Source organism: Marmota marmota, unplaced genomic scaffold (genome assembly GCF_001458135.2).
Source record: "Marmota marmota marmota unplaced genomic scaffold, marMar, whole genome shotgun sequence".
Lineage (NCBI taxonomy): Eukaryota > Metazoa > Chordata > Mammalia > Rodentia > Sciuridae > Marmota > Marmota marmota.
Window position 1 is genome coordinate 30,882,125 of NW_025999977.1, and position 22,375 is coordinate 30,904,499.

Here is a 22,375-nt window from a genome sequence, read left to right on the forward strand (position 1 = left end):
AACTAGATAACCTTGACTTCAAACATTTTGATGAAATGACAGATTAATATATGTTGGTGGCCATTTGGACATAGTTTTTAGCTTCTTAAAATATACACAGATCTAGGGTTGGGGCTGTAGCTCAGTGGCAGAGCACTTGCCCAGCATGTGTGAGGCACTGGGTTTGATTCTCAGCACCACATAAAAATAAACAAATAAAAATATTCTGTTCATTTACAACTACAAAAAAATTAAAATATATATATACAGATCTATTTAATGAACAATCTTGATGGTGGTTAAATTATTACTTTTATTTAAATAGCTTTTACTTGTATTTAGGTAGTCTTTGGTATACGTGGATTTAATATTTGTGACCTTGAGTCTTTATATGTTATTCTCAAGACATCACATAGAGTAATTTGTCTGTTTGTCAGGAACTTAAGTCTTGAGTCCTGTGAAGTTGTGGATGAGCCCAGTTGACTGCCCTGAATTCACATCTTAAGTCTGTCTTAGGATTCTGTACTCATTAGTGTTCATTCAGTAACCCTATATGTAATATTAAGAACTATGTTTTTTTTTAATGAAAAGCAGTCTAGAAATGAAAACTAATTTCTAGTGTCTTTGATAGAAATTAAAAAAAAGAAAAGAGGTCTAAGAAAGTTGTAGTCCTTATCCAGATAATAGTTATTAAATATAAATTAAACATCTCATTTTGTGGTAACACCAAACTAAGAGTGAACAGTCTACCACACATTCTATAGAGAAATAAGGAAAATCTGATTCACAAAACTATATTATGAAGTGCCTAAATAAGAATTGATTTTATAAAATAAAATGTTGACAACTTTTTAAAACCAGTTGAGTTGAATATGTAGACTATATATCAGCCTTGACCACAACCATACCTCAGAGATTTACTTTTCCCAAATGGTCTTTGCAAGTCCATTTCTCTGAAGAGTTGAGTTTCTCCATAAAATGGATTTTCAAATCAGTGGATTAGAGTTTTCTCCACTTTGTTATTATTGAATTCCCTATACCTGGCATATTGGTGAATTATTGTAGACTACTCCAATGTAAAGGGAGAACCAGCAGTTTATTAGATGGTTTAGATCTTCAGGTGAAAAGAGAGTGAGTTATTTTAAAAACCTTGGTTTATCTACCAAATCTGCTTTCTCTTGAATAATCTCTTAATTCATCTCTTCAACTTGACTTTATAGGCACAATGTAGGAGCAAATATCAAGAAAAATTTTCAATTTTTTTCCCCCCACAGATTTTATCATGGAATATTTTTTTTTCACTTGCAGACTCTGGTTGACCAGACCAATTGTAATATTTTTTTTGTGTTTCTTAATTAGGTTGGTATACTTTTCAGTTTTTAAAATTGTGCATTAGCCAGGCTCCAAGATAGTTCACAAAGATTCTTGTCTCCTGGTTTTTAAACCCCTACATGGTTCCTCCCACTTCAAATAGGGCTGGTCTGTGTAACTGTTAGAATGTTCTGGTTATGGTGATGTATGATTCTAAGGCTAGCTTGTAAAAAAAGTTGTACCTTCTGTTTGTCCCTTGAATTATTGTTCTGGGGAAGCTAGCTGCCATGTTGTGAGGACACTCAAGTAGCTCTATGGATTGAGGCCTCTGATACAATTAGCACTAATTTTCCAGGCATGCGAGTGAGCTACCTTGGAAGAAAACTTCTGCCTTAGACAAGACTTTTCATGATATCACAGCTATGATCAACTTCTTGAATGCAATCTTGTGCAATTGTTATAGAAAACTGTGTGTGATAATAAATGTTTATTGTTTTTAAAGCTGCTATATTTTGTGGTGATTTGTTCCCAGGTGATTGCTAACTAGTACAACTATTTAGAAAAGTCAGAAAAAAAGGTTTCTTAAGTCTCATTAAAAAACCTTTATGTAATCTTGTTTATACAGTGATGAGTCTCTAGTTTTGTTGCAATTGATAACTAATTTAGCTAATTACAAAAACTATATAGTCTTGTTTGCTATATTGATCAGCTCTTTATTCTTGAGAGATCTGACTGATTTTGCAAGATGTGAGTGATCTTTAGTGTTTTAAGTGAGGTGGCAAATGGACAAGTGTTGTTAACTTCTGGTTTTGCTGGAGAAGGAATTAAGCAGAATGAGATATGTTTCCACTCATTCTTTACTATGAACTACAGGCAGGTTGTCCAGAATGGTGATATCTTTTCAGAGTCCCAGACACTGAACGAAGGTTAAGAGAACCCTAGGGCTTCTTCTGTGAACATCTCTATCTCAGAGAACTTAGGAAATTCCTCCATTGTTTCATGGATGTATTCTGATGCGGCAAAAATCCTTTCTTTGTGCTACATATCAGCACTGAATGGCTGAGGTGTAGACTCTAGTGAAACTTTCCTTTAATTACACATGAAGCTCTATAGAATTTCGCCCACAGAACAGTAGGGTTGTTTTGTCAAGTGTTCAAGACCTCAATTTGCTGTTGGCTCATCCCCAGCGCAGTCATGCGATTAGTCACGCAAGTACTCACAAACACCCTTTGCCATAGAGGAATCATAGCTGACGGGCCCCCCAGTGCTCTCGCCCCAAGACATGTGTCTAAAATCTGAATTCAAATCTATGCGTCTGTTTGGACTTACTTTTCCCATTTGTTTTGCCCAAAGCACGACCATGTCAGAGAACATGGAGACACCTTCCCGGCCTGTTAGTCACATCTCACCAAAGCTTCTCAGTGGGCTGTCAGACAAGAAAGGAGCCTCATGTAGCCATCTTAATCAGCATCCCCCGTCTGTGAGGTCATCGGGATATTTCAAACAATTTCCAGCTCTCATTAGTTGAGCGCGTTCCGCAGGCCGGTCCTTATCTTTTGTAACTTTTGCTGCCACATCCTGAGAAAGCCGCTCTGCAGAATGACACTGTCCCCGTGGGTCAGCCCGCTGTAATGAGCCACCAGTTGATGTGCCCTTTGCACTCACTACCAGTATATGTTGATATTAACCTTTCGTGTTGTGAGATGTCGCTTTTACCCTTGGCTTCTGCCATGTAAAGTCTCATTATTTCTAATAGGCTGTGGCAATTAGAGTCTTGGAGCTGTTGATCACAGACATTTGGAGCCGGGAAGGGGCACTCAGGGAGAACAGTCGCTTTTTCTTTACATGAACAATGTGATGCATAGCTCAGCCCAAATCTGCAAACAGTGAGGCAGTGGTGGACCTCCGGCGAGGATGGGAAACTCCACACCCAGCTCTTTCACACGTCCTTTCCTCACACTAGCTACTGGCTATTTTCAAACCCCTTTGTGCAGAATGACATGCTTGGCAGATATTTTGGGGCATTGGATTGGGCCTAATAAGGAATTCATTAAACGGAATTATTTGGGAAATAAATGGGTACGTTCAAAGAGACCTCTTCTTTTTATTTCAAAGATAGTTGGCTGGACAGGGAAAAGGATGATATTGACAGCTATCTGGGGTGGCTCATGGGTCCTCTAAGGAGGCAGCATTGAACCTGGAGGATCCATGAAGGCGCCTAGGACCTGTGATTGGAAAAATCTTGACTGCTGATGGAAATGTACCCGTGTTGAAACCTGGTGGACCACCTGTGGCTGTGGATGAGTTAGACAGTTGATCCTCTGAGGCTACAACAATCATTTGGTAGAATCAAAACAGCCTAGAGAGACAGGAATGAAGAGGAGAAAGTGCATACTGGGGTAAAAGCTTAAGGAAGACACAAGTACCTGGAATGATAGGGTCAACTCTCATATCCTCTCCAGGTCTTTTTGTGAAGCTCTTCCTATAGAAGGAAAAGAAAAACACACTTTCGCATGCTTTTTGCTCCAGACCAGGTAGAATTGAAGGCTAAGGATCAACAGCTCAGAGGAAGAGCTTCAGCTTACTTGTAGGTATTAGAGGTCAGATGTTCTACACTGGGACAAGATTTTTCCAAAGAAATGCAAGAAAAAGCCCCTATATTAATTGACCATTTATGAAAATAACACTTGGGAAAGCCCCTCTATTGTCTGCCGGGTAAATGAAGCACTTGCAGTGTCAGAGACCCTAGTATGCTGCTGAGAAATAACCCCTTCCTGGTGGCATAACAGTTCGGCCATTTCTGAGAGCCCCTTATTTCTGAGAACTGATTTATTCTTTGCTTTGCAAAATGCCTCACTAAAAATGTAAGTTCATTTCTGTTGGGTGGGTCACAGTATAAATACGTGGTAGTTGTAAGATGGAGAGTTCAAAATATATAGGCAATAAATATTCAAATGTAATTCTTCCTTGACTGGGGAAGAAATCTCCAGAAGAAAATAATAAAAGCCCCCTTCCTCCTTCCCTCCCTCCGTTCCTCCCTCAATTACTCAACTCCTATCATGAAGAGCATTGGGCTGGGTGTTGTTGACACTACGCACTTGATAGTGGAATCTATGACCTCTTATTTGCAATCATAAATAAGTACCTTTTCTAGGTGACTCCCCCTGCCCCCACTGCACACCTCCCTCCATTGCATGACTAAAGTAATGCAGGGTGGCCCACATCCAGGGAGAGGGAACTACTGAGGCTCAGGGGAGACTCTGGCATAGTTTGCATATTTGTGGACTTGACTCTTGGGGTTTTCCTTCTTAGATCCTTTCCCTTCCATTTGAAATACTGACCCCCAGGCCTCTAGAGCAGTACAGAAGGCCTGGTTTGCATCACCATGGGAGGGTTCTGTTCTGGCAAGGGGTGTGGTTCTGGAGTTCATATTTTGTCCCTGGCAAGAGGAGTTCCATCTCAGCTTCCTGGCTGTGGTGAGCTGAGCAGCTCTCTGCCACGCCCTCACACCATGATGTTCTGCCTCACCTCTGGCCCAGAGTATGGAGTCGGCTAACCAGGGATGGAACTTTGGAAGCTGTGAGCCAAAACATACTCTTCCTCTTCTAAGTTGTTCTAGACAGGATTCTTGGTCACAGTGATGAACAGCTGACTGAAACAGATGGCTCTCCCAGTCCAAGGAGAAAAAGCACAGGACTCAGGAAAGAATGGCTAGTGCCAGCAGTCCTGGCCCCTGGGAGAAGAGCTCTGATTCGTTTGTTCATTGGGATCTTATTCCCTTACTTTTTTGACTTATTAAGGTCTCTAGATGAAAGTGTGGGCTTAGGGAAGGAGTCAAGTTGGCTACTCTGCTACTTTTGACCTCGGGTCTTTTGTGGAATAGAAGTCCTTCCTGTTCGTGTGTACAACCCAGATCAGCAGGGCCAGGGCTGAGAGCCAAGGCCCAGAGCGGTTGGCCATGAGGAGTTTACCTCCCTCTGGAGCCCTCTCTCATAATAGTTTCCTTATAAAAATGTGAAATAATATGTGGCATGAGAAAGTGGGGACTTAGGGTTCTTGGCCAAGTTGTTACATTTTAAGATAAAACCAAAATCTTTATAATGCATACAGCACAGAGCTCACATATAGTAACTACTAACTCTGTCAAAAAGGGTGCTTCTTACTGATTTGTTTTACTTTCAGCACCAAAATCTGTTTGTTTGTTTTTTTTCCTGTGCTGGGCATCAAACCCAGGGCTTCCTCACACATGCTAGGTAAGCTACACTCTCGGTCCTCTAAGCACCAGAATCTTGATACAAAAGATCTATTAGTCCAGATTATCTATCTACCTACCTAGCTATCTATCTACCTACCTATCATCTATCTATATCCGTCTGAGTTTGCAAAGACTGCCATAACAAAGTATCACAGACTGGTGCTTAAACAGAAATTTATTTTCTCATGGTCTGGAGCTGAGAAGACCAAGATTAAGGTATTGGTGGGGTTGATTTCTTTTAAGTACTCTCTCTCTCTCTTTGATTTGTTAATGGCCCTCTCATCTCTGTGTCTGTCTGTGTCCTAATTTCCTCTTATGGGAACACTAGCTGTATTGGATTAATACCCATCCAATTGACCTCATTTTACATTAATTACCTCTTTACAGACATTATTTCCAAACACAGTTACATTCTGAGGTATAGGGGAAAGGCTTTACTATATGAATCTGGGTGAGGAGGACACAATTCAATCCATATCACTATCCATTCATTCACCCATCTATCCTTCCTTTTTTCTATCTATCTATCTATCTATCTATCTATCATCTATCATCACAATACCTAAAGAGGACTTTAGAACACTATAAAAATGACTACACATGACCAAACCCATTCCATCATTGACAGATGAGAAAACTGAAGCTAATAATTCAGGTGACTCTACCAATCTGTAGTTAGTCTTTAAGTCCAAAATTTGCTCCTTACACTTGGAGTTGTGAGTCTTAGAGTATTTATTAAACTTGCTTCTTCTTACACCCTCAAGTTATTATTATTAAGAAAATTTATCTAAGCTCAATCCTAGAGGACATGTAGGAAGGGACATGTTATGGAGCTGGAGCTGGAAAGAAGTCAGTGGTAATGCTGTATTGGGCACACTGGTGTCCACTGTAATTTAGTGAGAGCTTTAGAGATTCCTCTTACTTTGTAAGACAGAATTTGGAATCTCTCTTATACCAAGTACCATGTTCCTAAATGGCCAGATTACATGGGACCTTTTTCTTTGTCATGTTGTACCTATGTACAAGGTTGGAGTATTTCCTTCAGAAAATAAAATTACGTATGTTATGGTAAAGTACCATTTGGAAGTAAATTTGATGGCAAAGGAACATATATTGGCTATGAGGTGACACTGTGGGGCAGAGGTGAGGCGATTGGCCCTCTGCCCCCGGAAGGAAGGACTCCAAGGAAGAACCCATGCACCTTATCGGAGGTCATTGTTTGCCCATAGCTATTTCCACACTGGGTTACAAACTGCAGTTGATGTCTGTTCCTAAGAGACCATAAGACATATTTTAATTTAATTGCAAAGGATTTCTGACAATTGTGAGGACTTCATGGGTTTATAAACTGATGGGCTACGGGCTTTCAATAATTTAATGCATGGAGAATTTCCTGCAGAGGTGTTTTAGAGAACAGGTTCACATTCATTTGTATCCCAGCTAGATGGTTGCACAGCAAAATTCAGTGGTGCAGCATCTTTTTTTTTTAATATTTATTTTTAGTTTTCGGCGGACACAACATCTTTCTTTGTATGTGGGGCTGAGGATTGAACCCGGGCCGCACGCATGCCAGGCGAGCGTGCTACCGCTTGAGCCACATCCCCACCCCATAGTGGTGTAGCATCTTACAAAGGACAAATTTGGTTTGACAGTGGATGAAGTTTGTTCCCTATGTTTCAAGTTTCATAGTGAAAAACAAACTTTGTACTGGTTCATTGTGGAATTCAAAGGGCATGTGACTGCGCAGGTGAGAGAGGAGGTTAGATGTATTGGGCAAGGAGGGAGAGTGTTTGGGGGTAAAGAAATAACTTTAGAGGGACAGGAAGAGGAATGGAGGTCACTCAAGGGCCTGGGTCACATTTCATCCTGAAGCCAACGCTCAATGGCTGAGCCTGAGTCCTCAAGATCACAGTGCTGCTCATAGAAGGAAATTACATTTCTGCAATAAAATCTCTGAGACTTCGAAGGGCAGGTGGCTTTTTGGGAAGTATTGGTTCAGCAGTGACACAAAGATGAATATGTGTGTGGGGATGTGTGCAAAAGATGGGTGCTTCCTGTTCCAGAGTGATTTTAGTGTCACATGGCTTGGGCTCAGTGTGATTCTAGGCAACCAACATTAAGAAGCCATTCCTGGGGTGGAGGATGGCAGCAATGGTGACCCAAAAGCAAGGTGATACGTTTCTCTGATTATCCTCACCTGGCTGTGTGGGATCTTCAAATGTTTCTACTGTTATTTCTGGAAATCTAGAAGAGGCATCTCCTATGTCCTCTCAAACATGTGATCTCAACACCCCAAGAACATGAACCTGCCATTTCCCGTACTTTTTTGCCTCTGAATCCATTTGGCAGATGTTGGTCCAGGGGTCACATGGAGATTGCACTGCCCCGTGGTCACATGGAGAACACACTGTGGGTTTTGGCTGAGAAGACTGGTGTTAGGATGGGAACACAAAGGAGTAACATGTCATTTATCTCTTCATGTAACACAGGCAATCTGTTACTTATTCCCCATATCATTCAAGGTCCTGGGAAAATAAATCAGAAAATAACACTAACAACAGAATCTAATCAAGCAGACAAAAAATGACTTGGAAACCTAGCTCTGTGCTCCAGGAGCACATGGTCTAGCTGGAGATCCCCTTACACACATGCACATACACTCTCACCCCAGGGCAACACAAGGGTCCATGTAAACAGTGGGGTTGGAGTCTTTCTGACATTTATCACCCGCTGCAGGGCTGCATCAGGGCAGACTCCGAGGAAGAGGTAACTTTTGAAATTTGAGCCATACTTTGAAGAATAAGCAGCATTTGAACAAGTTCAGGGGGGAGAAGAAGGAGTTTCCCAGAATAAGAAATAGCATGTGGTAGGGAGGAGGAAAGCTGTGTTTGGATGGTAGGAAGATTGCTTTTCCAGGAGTAGATAGTCAGTGAGATTGGCAAGGGAGAGGGTGGGGTCATATTATGGAGGGTGTTAAGAACACTCATTAGATTTGCCATCTCCCCTTTCTGAGATGATTTCATCCCCATTTTTAACTTAATTGCATCTGTACAGAACTCTGCAGAAACTGTGAGTATTGTTGGTGGTCCATGAAATAGACCAAATTACCTCCCAATGCTCTTCCTCTGATAAAATTTGCTAGGAGAGACTAGAAGCCCAGGGGAATAAATCACACTCAATCTTCAAACTGTCTTTGCCTGGTTTGCTTTGGAATTCTGTGAAAGATGAGACCTATGTTTGGAGCAGCATCACACGGAAATAAAAGGATTTATTTAGTGAAAAGAGTCAGGTAATTTGATTCTAATCCCCAACTCTAACTGTGTTAGCTATGGGTTTTGGATACCTCTAGCTCTCCAAGCCTTACTTTAAGAGGATGTTGGACCAGATTATCTGGGACATGTGTGTGTGGGTTGGACTCATTCAACTCTAGCTTCATCTAACTCTACCATCTTGGCTTCCAGCAAGGACTTGGGAGCTGTCCTCTGGCCCTCTTGGGACCTGTGCAGAGTTGATGGACTCAGTTCTTGGGTAGCCAAGGATCTGAGCATCAGAGAGTTGTAAAACCAATATTCATCAGGATATTTGTGAACACACCTTCACTTAAACTGGTGGCCACAGATGTGAGGCCCAGTTCCTACATGTGGACTTGTGGACTTGCAAGTCCTTGAAAGGACTCTCTGCCTCTCCTTTGTCCTGGAGCATCTGCCAATGAAATTTCAGATCTGCCATCTACCCTCCACAGGACTGTCTGAGATAGGGAAGAAAACCAGACTTGGCAGCCAGAAAACTAGTTTTTTTTTTTTTTTTGAAGAGCAAATTGTTCACTGCTGTGTGTTTACTGAGTTAAACAGTTCAGCATGTAATTACCTTGGCTGGGCTGTGTGTGCTGCAGAATCTGTTTGTACTACAATGCGACTCTTAAATTCATGTTAATGGTCGCCTTACATGTAAATCCCAAACACATTTTTCTTCTGTCCTCTGGTATTCTGCTGAGCAGATACTGGGCTCCTCTTTCCTGTTGGGGCAGAAGTGATGAGCTTCTCAGGCTGTTCTGCTGTTTGCTTGTGGGTGATAGGGTGACCATCACATCTCCATCAGCCCAGATGAACTGTCTGAGTTTGACAACTGAAAAGCCTTCATCCTGAAAATCCCTCCAGTCCCAGACAAATCGGGCAGCTGGCACCCTATGGGGGTGCAGTGAGGCTGCTCAGGGTCAAAGAATGAACTTGGAGAAGTGAAAAAGTAAATTGAAAACAAAGCATTAGTCCTGAGAGCAGGAAATGCTGCTCTGTAGACTCTGAGCCTGCTGCTGTCCTTCCTCCCAAGGGCCCAGTGAAGGCCAAAGGCCTCGTAACCCTGCACAGAGGAGGGGGCCCTACCTCACCGTGTGGCTGGAATGCCACCACATTGAGACTTTCCCTGGAGACTCTGGCTGGTTAAGATGAGATGTAATGACATCAGGAAAACTATGGGGCTTCCTACCCTAAACACATCCTCTTGGCTTCTCATATTATAGACCCCAGCAGCAGGGCCAAAGGACCAGCCCTTCTCCTCACTGCTGCTACCTGGGAGTGAGCTTGGTCTGGGATTTCTGTTAGGTCGGTGGTGGCAACTTGGTGGCGACTTAGAACAAAGCAGCCGCGCGACTGGGATTTCTGCTACAATTTCTTTCTCAAAGCAAGCAAAATGTGTTCAAAGTTATTTGATTCGAGTCTTGGAGCAAAGTCCAGAGGGCTTGAGCATCTTCTTCTTGCTGTGGCCTAAAAGCAAGGAACCTTGGAGAATATGAGATGCAGCGTTTGAAGGGGCTTCTCTCCAGCTTCACAGTGAAATGGTGAACATCAAATAAAAAAATCATGGCTCATTAATAGGTACAAGTTGGACTTATGAAAGGCTATGAGTTCATGCTTACATGCTAAAGAGAGAGTGCCATCCTCTCACACACCATCACACGCAAATTTAATGACCACCTTATTTCTGGGAAAGAAAAGTCATGCAAAAACAAAAACTTACATAAAAATCAGGGACATAAGAGTATTTTCTGGTCTGGCAGCAGGGGCTAAGGGCTAGGAAGGCTAAGTAGGAGGTGGAAGTAAGGAGGTTGAATGCTCAGGGTATTTAAGGGGAAGAGAAGATAAGGGCACCCAGGTACAAGCACTTTGTAAAGCTCCTCAGGTGATGGTGTTGCACACTAGGGTTGAGAAGTGATATTCCAGGTGTGACCTGACAATCTAATTAGAGCTAGGATGTAGCTCAGTAGTAGAGCACTTGCCCAGGATGTGTGAGACCCTCAGTTCAATCCCCAACACCACAGAAAAATAAAAAAATAAAGCAAGATAATTCAAAAAGAATGAAAAAAAAATTGACTTTAGTTCCAGTAAACATGGGTAGTAGGGATGGGAGGGGTGTTATTAATACTTACTGAGCAACAGTTATGGATCAGGTCCTGTGGTAGAGATTTCATGTGTATTTCTTCATCTACTCCTCACAACAGCCCTGGGGAAGTAGATCGTAAGACAGTACTATCACTATTGTTGTTTGGGTGCTGCGGATCAAACCCAGGGCCTCAGCATCCTGGACAACTGCTTAACCACTGAGCCATATCCCCTCCTATTACCATTATTTTACATGGCTGGAAACTAGATAGATTTGGTAAGTTCAGTGTGTGTTAAATAAAGCTTGTTTCTTCACACCATACCAAACACTGTGAGCTGAGGCCTCAAAGGGAAAATAATATTAAAAGTAGACAAAAGATGAAAGAGCTAGTTCAGGGGAATTCATTCAACCCGAGCTCTCGGCACAGGGAAGATGAAGCATTATGCTAGTCCTCAACTGTCGTGTCATGGAATTCCCTCCACCCACTCTTGAAAAATGATCATGAAGAGAAACAGTATGTGGTGGACACAGAGAATGGGGGGGGGGCATTCATCCAGGGAGAGCAGCGATGGGTGTTGGGTCAGGGGCAGGTAAAAGGCACCCAAGCCTGGGGTTGTAGACAGAGCCTTCCTTTTCTCCTTCTTCACCCCATGGTGGCAGTGCTGAGCCCTTGGGATCTGCTGCTGTGGCCCTGGTGAGCTCCTCCTCAATGTTGAGTAACTTTGCGTGACAGGAGCGGAGAGTCTGGGAGGATGAGGCCAGAGAGGGAGGGTCAGGAAATGCAGAGGCCAGGGCAATGAGCACAGAGATGATCCTAGGAAACACGTTGGCTGCTGCTCCAGGGAGCAGAAAGGTCACTTCAAGACGGCAGAGACCGGGTGTTTGGTGGCTCAGGACTGCTGTTGTCAGCAGTTCTGGAAAAAGTTTTAAAGTGGATATGCACATGTCCACACACCCATGCACACACATTCATTCCCAATACAAATTAACTTTTTTCCTTACAGAGAGGTCAAATGCCTACAAAAAAAAAGTTTCAGAGCTTCATTTACTTGGGGAGCAGCAGAGTAGAATCCTCTTCTTTTGAGAGTCACATGCTCACCTCAGGATGTGAAGCTGCTGACCACACTAGACCCACTTAGCTTCCTTCACTGAACATTTGGCACCATTCAAGCTTTGCCCTTAGGGCATTGTGTGGCTATGTCTCTCCTGTGACCCCCAAAGGGATCCCTGGGGGCCATTTCTTCACTCTGACAAGTCAGCTTATGCTACCCTGGTAAGTGACTTGAGAAAGAGTCCCCAAACCACTGGTGCCCACACAAGAGTTGAAGTCAGGGGCCAACACAAACTTGGAAAGACAGCTGTGGTGCCAGGTACCAAATGAAAACAAACGAAAGCAAATTAACCACAAAATCAACTCCAGATGTCCTGCATTGTGCCTCAGAGGCCACGGAAGAGTGGCTCTGTCTTCTCAAAATAAACCCTTCACCAAACAAAAACTGCCCATCTCAGAAGCTACAAAATGTTCTTCCTAACCACCAAAGAACAAGGGGATGTGAGGCCACTGTCAAAGGTCTGAGTCTAGGGTCAGAAAAAGCCCCTAAGTCTATGAAGCCCTGGAGCATACACAGCTTGACTAGTCCTTGTCACCGTCTATCACCGAAATTATTCCCATGTCAGCACAGACCTCTTTGGGAAACTGTTTCCTGGGTTCATGTTACTATAGCAAAATACCTGAGATAATCAACTTATAAAGAGAAAGGTTTGTTTTGGCTCACAGTTTTGGGTGTTCTAGTCCATGACCAATTGGCCCTGTTGCTTGGGTCTGTGATGAGGTAGCACAACCTGGAGTCTGGGCCAAAGCAAATGTGGTGGAACTTGTTTACATCATGAGCCAGGGAACAAAAGGAAGGGGCTTGGGTCCCACCATAATTGTCAAGGAACCCCCCACCCCAACCCCAGGGACCAAACTTCTAATACATTGGGGGACATTACATATTCAAACGGTAGAAGAAAGTAATGGTGGTTGGAGAGAGAGCCAGCTCTGCAGTCAGCTCCCCTTTTCTCAAAGTTAAGGTGGGCATGAATTACAGAGATAGAGGCTTTGTCTGGGTTCTGGTCTCTGGGTCAGTACTCAGCTTCAGATCCAAACTCTGTGGAGTGATTTGCTGTACTGGTTCGAAAACTCGCTCTCAATCTAAAAGTTCCAATAATTAGTACTGAGTGAGAAATTCTGGATCAGTCCGTTGGTGATTCTCTCCATGTACCTTGATACAATATCTATCTGGGAGAGGGAGCCCAAGGGAGTCATACAGCCTGGTTCTTCCTGTATAGACAGAACAGGTAACAACAATGTGGTTTAAGAGGAACATAAATGAAAGCCCTTCCTAAGGGTCAAGGACTGAATGTTTGTGTGTCCCCTTCTCCAAATTTTTATGTTGATGCCCTTTTACCCAGTGTGATGGTATTTGGAGATGGGGCCTTTGGGTTGAGATGAGGTCATGAAGGTGGTGCCCTTGTGCTAGGATTAGTAACCTTATAAATGAAGGAGAGGGAGAGAAGGAGGTCAAGTGAGGACTTAGTGAGAAGGCAGAGGTTCCTCCACTAGGAAGAGAGCCCTCGCCAGAAGCTGACTCTGCTTCACTCTGACCTTGGACTGCTGTCTCCAGCACAGCTGAGCTTTGAGTGCTTGTGTCCCCACAGACTCCTATGTTGACACCTAATCACCAAGTGATGGTATTAGAAGGTGGGTCCTTGAGAGGTGATTAGGTCATGATGACCCCGCCCTTGTTAATGGGATTGGTATCCTTGTAAAAGAGATTGAGGGAGACCACTCGCCCTTCTACCATGTAAGGACATGTAGACAGTATCATCTGTGAGGGATGGGTCCTCACCAGACTGCCAAATCTGCTATCACCTTAATCTTATTCCTCTCCAGAACTCTGGGTAACAGATTTCTGTTGTTTTTAAACTATCCAGTCTAAGGTATTTGGGTATAGCCATTTAATGGATCAAGACAAAAAAAAATGTGAGAAAATAAATTTCTGTTGTTGAAGCCATCCAGTCTGTGGTCTTTTGTTGTGGAAGCCCAAGCTAGGACACTAGGTATCCCTCTTTTGCCCATGCTGGCCCAGGCTATACTGATAATGTCCACCTCTCTGTTGACTTTATTTAATCCAGGATTGAACATGCTCTTCTTCCCTCTGTCTATAGCCTCTACATTGGGGATCAGATGGTCATCCTTGAATCAAGGAAGTTAAATCATAGGAAACTGCCATTTTGTAGGTGAAAAGCTATGAAAACCATCGAAAATTGCTGCCATTTTTTGGCCTTTAAATTGGCTCTTCCAAGTTGTTCTAACATTTGCTGGCATTGCACGCCCAAGCCTATGAGGGATGCTCTGGGAATGACAGAAATGTTAGAAACACCCTTGTCTGCAGGGGTTTGCATTATGACAGGGGTCAACCACTGTGACCCATGGGCCACATCTGTTTTTGTTGCTTTATTGGAGCACAGCCACACTCATTTGTTTACTCATAGTCTATGCCTTTTCATATTACAACACAGAGCTGAGGAGTGAACAAAGACAGTACCACCCACAAAGCTCAAAATGTTTATCATTTGGCACTTTATAGAAAATTTTTGCTGACCCCTGCTTTGCATTGTGTTAGGAGATGATGGTCATTCATAAACACCATCATTTTTTATTATGGCTTTATTTATCACCTCTTCTACCTTTTTCTGCCTTACCTTTCTTAACTTTCATTACTATTCTTTTTCCTCCTCTACTTGTCTGAATTTCCAAAGTCCCTTCTCTCCATGGTCTCCTTTGCTCCTCTTGCTTATTCCTGGTCTGTTATTCTGTGTCACCACTCCTTTCTCTTCCTCTGTCTTCCCTTTCTTCACCTGCTTCTAGTCTATGATATTTGACCGTCTCCTCTACTTCCTGCCTCATTTCTTCTTACACTTCTCTTTTCCCATCCTTTCACCTGTGATTCCTCCATGGAACTGAACTCCTTTCAAGTGGAGTGAGTGCTGACTCCCCTTCTCACTCTTCTCAGCAACTTGTCTTTGTCTCCCTCCTCCCTGATCCTAGTCTTCTATAGATCTCTCTCCTTAGATCTCTTTGGCCAACTGGGCTGGTAGTTAACTGGAAAGGTGGCCTTTGAGAATCAGGGTCCACTCTGATGCTGGTTGACTGTGTACTCTGACTGGTCAGGGCTTAGTGCTTTGCCAATCATTCTGGCCATACCATCATCTGCCTCAAGTAGCTGGAGAGCTCAAAAATCTAGCAATGTTGCCCAGATAGCTTTGTCAGGAGACTCCGAGAGTCCCTCCTTGAGGTCTCAGTCTCTAGGGTTTTAATAGGACTACGAATGTTTTTATAGCATTGTGAGACAGTGTCTAGAATTTCGAAATTAAGTTCACTCAACTTTAGGATGGGTGTGGGTGCTGGGTGGTGCCTTTCTTCCCACAAAGTAATGCGTTTTGAATCTAAGGCATTCTGTGGTCAAGAATTTCTCAGAATCATGTACCAGTGGTTGTTAAAAACTTCTTCATGTAATGGCATTAAAAAAACACACACATCAAAACTGGGCATTTTGGTGTAATTTTAAAGTAATTATCGAAGATCTTTCAAGCCTTGTCACACCCCTCATTATTGATGTCAGAGCAATAAGAGGCCTCATCTTGCAGGGTCTTTAAATGCCAAGCCAGCCCACAACTGATGTAAGGAGGAGGCAGCCTCAGACGTCACCTGACTTGAAAGAGTATAGCTTAGAATACGTCCCAGAGGCAAAAACTTGGTTGGTTTTGCCTAGACTTTGAACATACTCAAATTTTCTTTCCCTTTTAAATGAATATTGCTCCTTTTCCTTAACTCTATGGGGTGTGTGGAAATTCTGATTTCTGTATGCTGTGGTTTTGAAACTTTTGTTGGACAAACCATGTAATCACTGCATCTAACATAAACTTTGGGAAAGAGGAAGGGGTTTAGCAAAACAATGTGTAATAGACATTTGTTGGTTGACTCTTTAACTTTTATTATTTTCTTCCTATAGCCCACATTTCAGTTTAGGGAACCATAGCTCTATGGAATCTGATTCCACCTGGGGCTATAAGGTGGAATATGTATGTTTCAGGTCAGCATATTTGTCTCCCCAGTCATTGTGATTGGCTTGGTGTAGTTATGTGACTAAGCAAATCCAAGTAGAGTGGATCTCAGGGCTTTTGCTTGGAATTGTAAAACAACAACTTCTCTCTCCTCTAGAATAAATGAGGAAGCACCCAGCCTCAGGTATTTAGTTATAGTAATAAAAAACTGATTAATATTTAAGGCTTATCAGTTATTCTTCTTAAATGTTTCTTTTTGTCTTTCCTACTTTCTCATTCACATTACCCATGTCTTTATATGGTCCCTACACCTCTCTACAGTGTCTACTCCCTCCAATTCATCTAACTCCTGCTAGATTGGTATCCTCAAACAGACTTTGAAAATCTTGCTGAATTCCTACTAATAGTAAAATAAAGTCTATGCTGCTCAACAAGGCATCCTGTGCTGCATTCCTTGCAGCCATTCTAGCCCTGGAACCTGAATTATGCTCAGGTTCAACTGAAACATAGCAATAGAATGGCTGTGGTTTTGCTGATGAGAACTTCATGCATAAGCTATGCTTATAGCCCCTTCCAAGGACTTTTTCATTGGAATTATTGAAGGCTGAGGGAAAGTCTGCTGGACCTAAGATGCAGGGGAACACATGCTGGTGAATATCTTAAAGCTAACTACCCGGGAAATCCACAAGGACCGTGTTCTAGGAAAACGGTATAGCATAGCACTTAAAGGTATTAAATATACTTACTAACACAAGATCTAACTTAGATGGGGTCAACTCTAAAACAGTGGGCATTTTAAACATTTGTGACTTAACATAATCCAAACAGATATGATTAATGTCTAACTGCTCTACTTTTATAAATTAATTGTATTAATTATATATAATACTCTTTATACATTAATGTAAATTTAATTATATATTAATATTCTTGATATATTAATGCATTTTTTTGTATCTTGTTGGGGTACTTAAATGTGGGAAGCCATAGAAAAAGTGACTATTAACTTATTGTAACCTTGGATTTCATGCTGGATTGAGGAAAGATATTCTCTATTTGCTTTTTTACTAACAGCAACCCTGTCCCACGAAGGCCTGTGTGCTCTCAGAGAAGGCACTAGCCAGCCTTGTTTTTCTCCCATTTCCCATGACAGGCACTCCTCCCCAAAGGCTCTTCCCAAATCCTCGTGCACGTTGAGTCAAACGTTTTGGATGTGAGCTCATTACATGTGAAAAAGTTTTTAAACGACAGCTCCACATGCAAGTGGCTCTTTCCTGTCCATGTTTCAGTTCAAATTTCCTGAAGCTTGGAAAGTGGCATGTATTTGTACAATATCTCGGCATCACCCTTCTGAACTGAAGGGAGACAGTGGATTCCTAATGTAGACTAAACAAATGAACAAAGATGCATGCCTTGTCGATAGTGTGTCGACTACTTCAGACATTGTCTGTCTGCCTGACAGACTTGTGCATGTACTTATATATACAATGGCCCACTGTGCTGAGTCAGTGGTCTAAGTAAGAATTAATGTTCATTCAAACCACCTTAGCTGGCCAATCTGGATTTCAGTTAGAAATTAAGTCAGTTTGAAACCTAGATGCCCTTCAATAGATGGATGGATTTAAAAAATATGGCATATATACACAATGGAATATTACTCAGCAATATAAGAGAATAAAATCATGGTATTTGCAGGTAAATGGATGGAGTTAGAAAAGATAATGCTAAGTGAAGTTAGCCAATCCCAAAAAACCAAATGCCGAATGTTTTCTTTGATGTAAGGAGGTTGATTCATAGTGGGATAGGGAGGGGGAGTATGGGAGGAATAGACGAACTCTAGATAGGGCAGAGGAGTTGGAGGGGAAGGGGGGACATGGGGTTAGAAATGATGGTGGAATGTGATGATCATTATTATCCAAAGTACAGGTATGAAGACATGAATTGGTGTGAATATACTATGTATCCAACCAGAGATATGAAAAATTGTGCTCTTTATATGTAACAAGAATTACAATGCATTTTGCTGCCATATATAAATAAACAAATAAAAAGAAATTAAGTCAGTTTGAATATCTGCGGCATTCACGAGTTCTCTCTGGGAAATGTTTAACCCAGAATCTGGAGAATACTCTGTCAGAAGGTCATGATGTGTTTGGTGCTTGAATAACTGAATTTGATTTTTTTGTTCTACTATAACCTAAGCCCCTCAGATATTGATGATAATATTGTGGAGAAGTATTTCTGGAGGTGAACCATAATTCCAAGAAGAGTAAACAGGCAAAGAAGAGAATGCATAAAGATCAGAGAAAAGGGTTCAAGGACCAAGGATTTATAAACCATACTAAGTTAATTGTAGATAATTCATAGAGGAAATTTTCTTCCTCTGAGTCAGACATGTTTATTAGTTTTGTATAGATATTGATTGCCTTTGCCACACCTAAAATTTTATGCTTTTATGAGCCTTTTCTTAAAAATATCTTTCAGTCAAAGTTGAACAAGTTCTTGAGTTAAATTTGGGATAGAGTGATCTTCAGAAGACAGACATGAGCTCAGTAGACGGTAGTTATAGGTAGAAAGTCTATGAAAATGTGGTACCTCTGGAATATACTATATGTCTTTCTTTTCCCCTTTGCTTACTCTTTCAATTTTTAAACATTTATTTTTTAGTTGTAGGTGGACACAATATCTTTGTTTTATTTTTTTGTGGGGCTGAGAATCAAACCCAGTGCCTCACGCATGCTAAGAGAGTGCTCTTCCTCTGAGCCACAACCCCAGCCCAATTCTTTCAGTTTTCTAGTCTTTAAAGGGGGAAGAAAAAGTTTATCTTCTTTTAATAACTCTTTAGCAATGCTTACCACCACAGTCAGACACAAGGCAGACTCTTTCCTAGATAACCTGGAGATGTCCCAACAAACTCTTTGGGAGCCCTCCACACCTGGGGCTATCAAGTTGTATGCTGATGAGTTGAGTCCTTCCCAGGTTGCAGGGCATGGTGCCATGGAAGGGACTTAAGACTCTCCGAGGGCCATGCCCATCTTGATTGGATGCATTAGAACTCATGCCCTAATGAAGAGACTTTCCACACTGAGCTGGACATTTCAATTTCTTGGATCTCTTCTTCTTCCAAATCACATTTGTAATTCTCACTGACCTCAGACACTTGTGTTTTTTGCTTTCTCTCTCTCTTTTCCAGATCAGACAAAGAGAATATTTGACGAGTGTACTTTTCTTTCTGTCTTGGTATATAGTTTTGTCAATCATCGTAAAACCTCACTTATTCAGACTTAGATCGTTGGAAGGCAGACCCAGTTAGGAATAATCTGAAATATTGAAAATTATAAAAAAGAATAGTTATTAGAACTAACATGCATCTGTCATGGTATGAACTAGTAGCTAAGAAAGAGCCCTAAGGGATCCCAGGTTTTCCTGGTACTTTATGAGCTGAGAAACACCATTTGTATTTAGTGTGCTTCTTGTCGGTATATAAATATTTACTGTTAAATCTTTGAAAAGAGCTTATCCTCTTGAGTAGGTTGGAATTCCTCTTATTTATGTTTTATTGACATCGTATAAGCATATTATAAAACTTTTGCTGGCACAAACTTTAGATCAGTGTGTATACAATTCATGATTAACATATTACTGAGGTCTGAATGAATCCGACTTCAGAATGGATTTTGTATTGGAAAGTTGCTAAGATTCCACGGAGGTATATTTAGAAGGAGCAAAGCAGAGTCAAATCAATCAGCACATGTTTGTTGACTCTTTCTCTTTTGTGCCCAAACAAAACTTGATCTGGTAAATAGAGGTAATATGAATGGACTAAAAAACAAAAAAAAAACAAAACAAAAAAAAACAACTGACCAAACAAAAAACACCCACACATTCTACAAAGTGCACTTTACCAATAAGCACAACATCTTCACCTCTCAGGTCTCCTAGCCAACAGCCTTTCACTTCCTCTCTTAGTCTTCCCAAACACTGGGATGGGGAATAGATAGCAGGAGGTAGTAAGAAGAGAAACAAAATCTAAAGAACCACAAAAATAGTTGGCTTTGGGGTGAATTCTAAAGCAGAACACAGGAAAATAAAACTATTAATTTTTTAATCTCTCTGTGTGTTAATCTTTATTTGAACCCCACTTCTTCTCAGATACCATGAGACTTTCCTTAAAAATATCTTTCTGGTTGTTGCAAATGGCAGGATTTTCTTCTTAAGGCTGAGTAAGATTAAATGTGTGTGTATGTAAGTGTGTGTGTATGTAATTTCTTTATCCATTCATCTATCAATGGACATGGACTTACTGGATCTTAACAAACAATGCTGAAATGAATGTGGAATGCAGATACCTCTTGAGATTCTGATTTCAGTTTGTTTGGAAATTTACCTATAAGTGAGATTTCTGGATTGTAAGGTTATTTTTAAATTTCTTTGAGGACACGTAATACTGTTTTCCGAGAATACACAATAGGGAAAGAACAATCATTTCAACAAATGATGTTGAGAAAATTAGACATCTGTATGCAGAACAAAATCAAGCCCTTATCTCACACCATATACAAAAGCCAACCCAAACTGGACTAACGACTTAGATGCAAGATGCAAGACCCAAAACTACAAAAACACTGGACGTAAACCGAGGGAAAGCTTCTTGATGTTAACCTAGGACATGATTGACTACAACCTCAAAACCATGGGCAACAGAGGCAAAAACAGGCAAATGGGATTGCAGAGGCTTTATTTTTGATTATCTGTCTCTGAAATGTATTCTGACCCAGAGGTGGCACTATGTCCATCTGAAACCAATGATGTGTGAGGGAGGGAGGAAGACAAAACACTATTCAACATGGTGGCACTTTTGAGAAAGCATCAGAGATTTTGACTCAACCACAGAAAGTTAACCCAAATTCAGAAACTCTGGCTGGCAAAAGCAGCTTTAGGCATAAAGGCTCACGGGTAGGGAAAATCAAGGAGGTAAAATCTTCCCCTTTTGATTACCATCCTTCCCCACTCTTCAGGGTCTCTGAGCATCCTGATGGGCACACGGGCGCATTTTTGTTGTTAAGAATGCAAGTCAGGAAGCAGCATCCTTATTAATTTTGGTATTAACATCAGGCTATTTCCCCAATGGTTTCTTGATTTCCTAGGAACCACCTGCTCCTGAGCTGGGAGGCTATGGTGATGGCAGTGAGTAAGCAAATGGGGTGCCAGGGCCTCAATCTCTAACAGTTCCTCTTAATGCCAATCACAGCAAGCACATAAGAAAGCACATGGCTAATAAACGTATGCACAAAGTAATTGGCAAAGTGTGTGACTGTGTGATTAGAATTATCACATAAAACTTCATTTGATAAGGAATTGGCAAAGCATGTGTTTAAAACACATCATGCCGTAACTTGTGGAAGGAAGACTCCAAGAAAGTACTCCACTTTGACACTGGAACAATGGATTGTTTAAAAGGGGAAAATATTCTAGGTTGATTCTACCAAGTCCATTTCAGAAAATTTCTACACGAATTTGCATTTGGTGGCAAGGGCTGGGTGAGCCAGCAAGCACAGACTACCCACCAGGGAAACAGCTTCAGCTGGACACACCCTGCCCCACTTCCTTCTTAATCCCTTCTTATTTGACAGTTTTAGAGCTTGCACTAGATATGAGTGAAGAACTCAGGTGCATGGATCAGGATGGTAGAACTGGAACTCAGAGGAGCAAAAGGCTCTGTAATGGATGGAGTTTTCTTTTTTTTTTTTTTTCTTTTTTTAAAATTTTTTTTTAAAGAGAGTGAGAGAGAGAGAGAGAGTTTTAATATTTATTTTTTTTTTTAGTTTTCGGTGGACACAACATCTTTGTTTGTATGTGGTGCTGAGGATTGAACCTGGGCTGCACACATGCCAGGCGAGCGCGCTACCGCTTGAGCCACATCCCCAGCCCAATGGATGGAGTTTTCACTTTCATCTCTACTCCTGCTGCTACCAGCTGACATTTATTTGATATTTCCCTTATGCTAGGAACTTTACATTATCTGTAGTTTTCTCAATAACCTGGAAAGAGAGATTTTTCCTCTCTCTCTTTTGTGCAGTTAATCCCAAAGGCCAGACAAGGTAAAACATAATTCGTGTCACATAGCTAGTAAGTGGCAAGGATCTCACAAAGATGTCTGACCATACACCTGACCCCTATCCTTTGTAATTCAAGGTTGGTGGACTGACCTACAGAATGTAGAAAACCTTATGATTGTGAGATGACTTATGGAAAAATTTAGCCTGACTTTATGTACAAGTCCATTTGGTTATTCAGAGATAAACTCTCATTTTCCTTTCCAAGCAAAAAGGGCCATTCCTGTAG

At 41.5% G+C, this 22,375-nt stretch overlaps 1 long non-coding RNA gene across 1 annotated transcript in view; it reads right to left on the reverse strand.

Moving 5' to 3' along the window:
• Positions 1 to 331: 331 nt before the first annotated feature.
• The window catches only part of LOC125617207, an 89,529-nt gene continuing 67,485 nt past the window's right edge, over positions 332 to 22,375 (reverse strand). Inside the window, exons 2-3 of the long non-coding RNA XR_007348117.1 lie at positions 7,868 to 11,041; positions 332 to 3,772 (exon numbers count right to left, since the gene is read on the reverse strand). This is a non-coding gene — a long non-coding RNA (uncharacterized LOC125617207). The remainder of the gene's footprint in view (positions 3,773 to 7,867; positions 11,042 to 22,375) is intronic.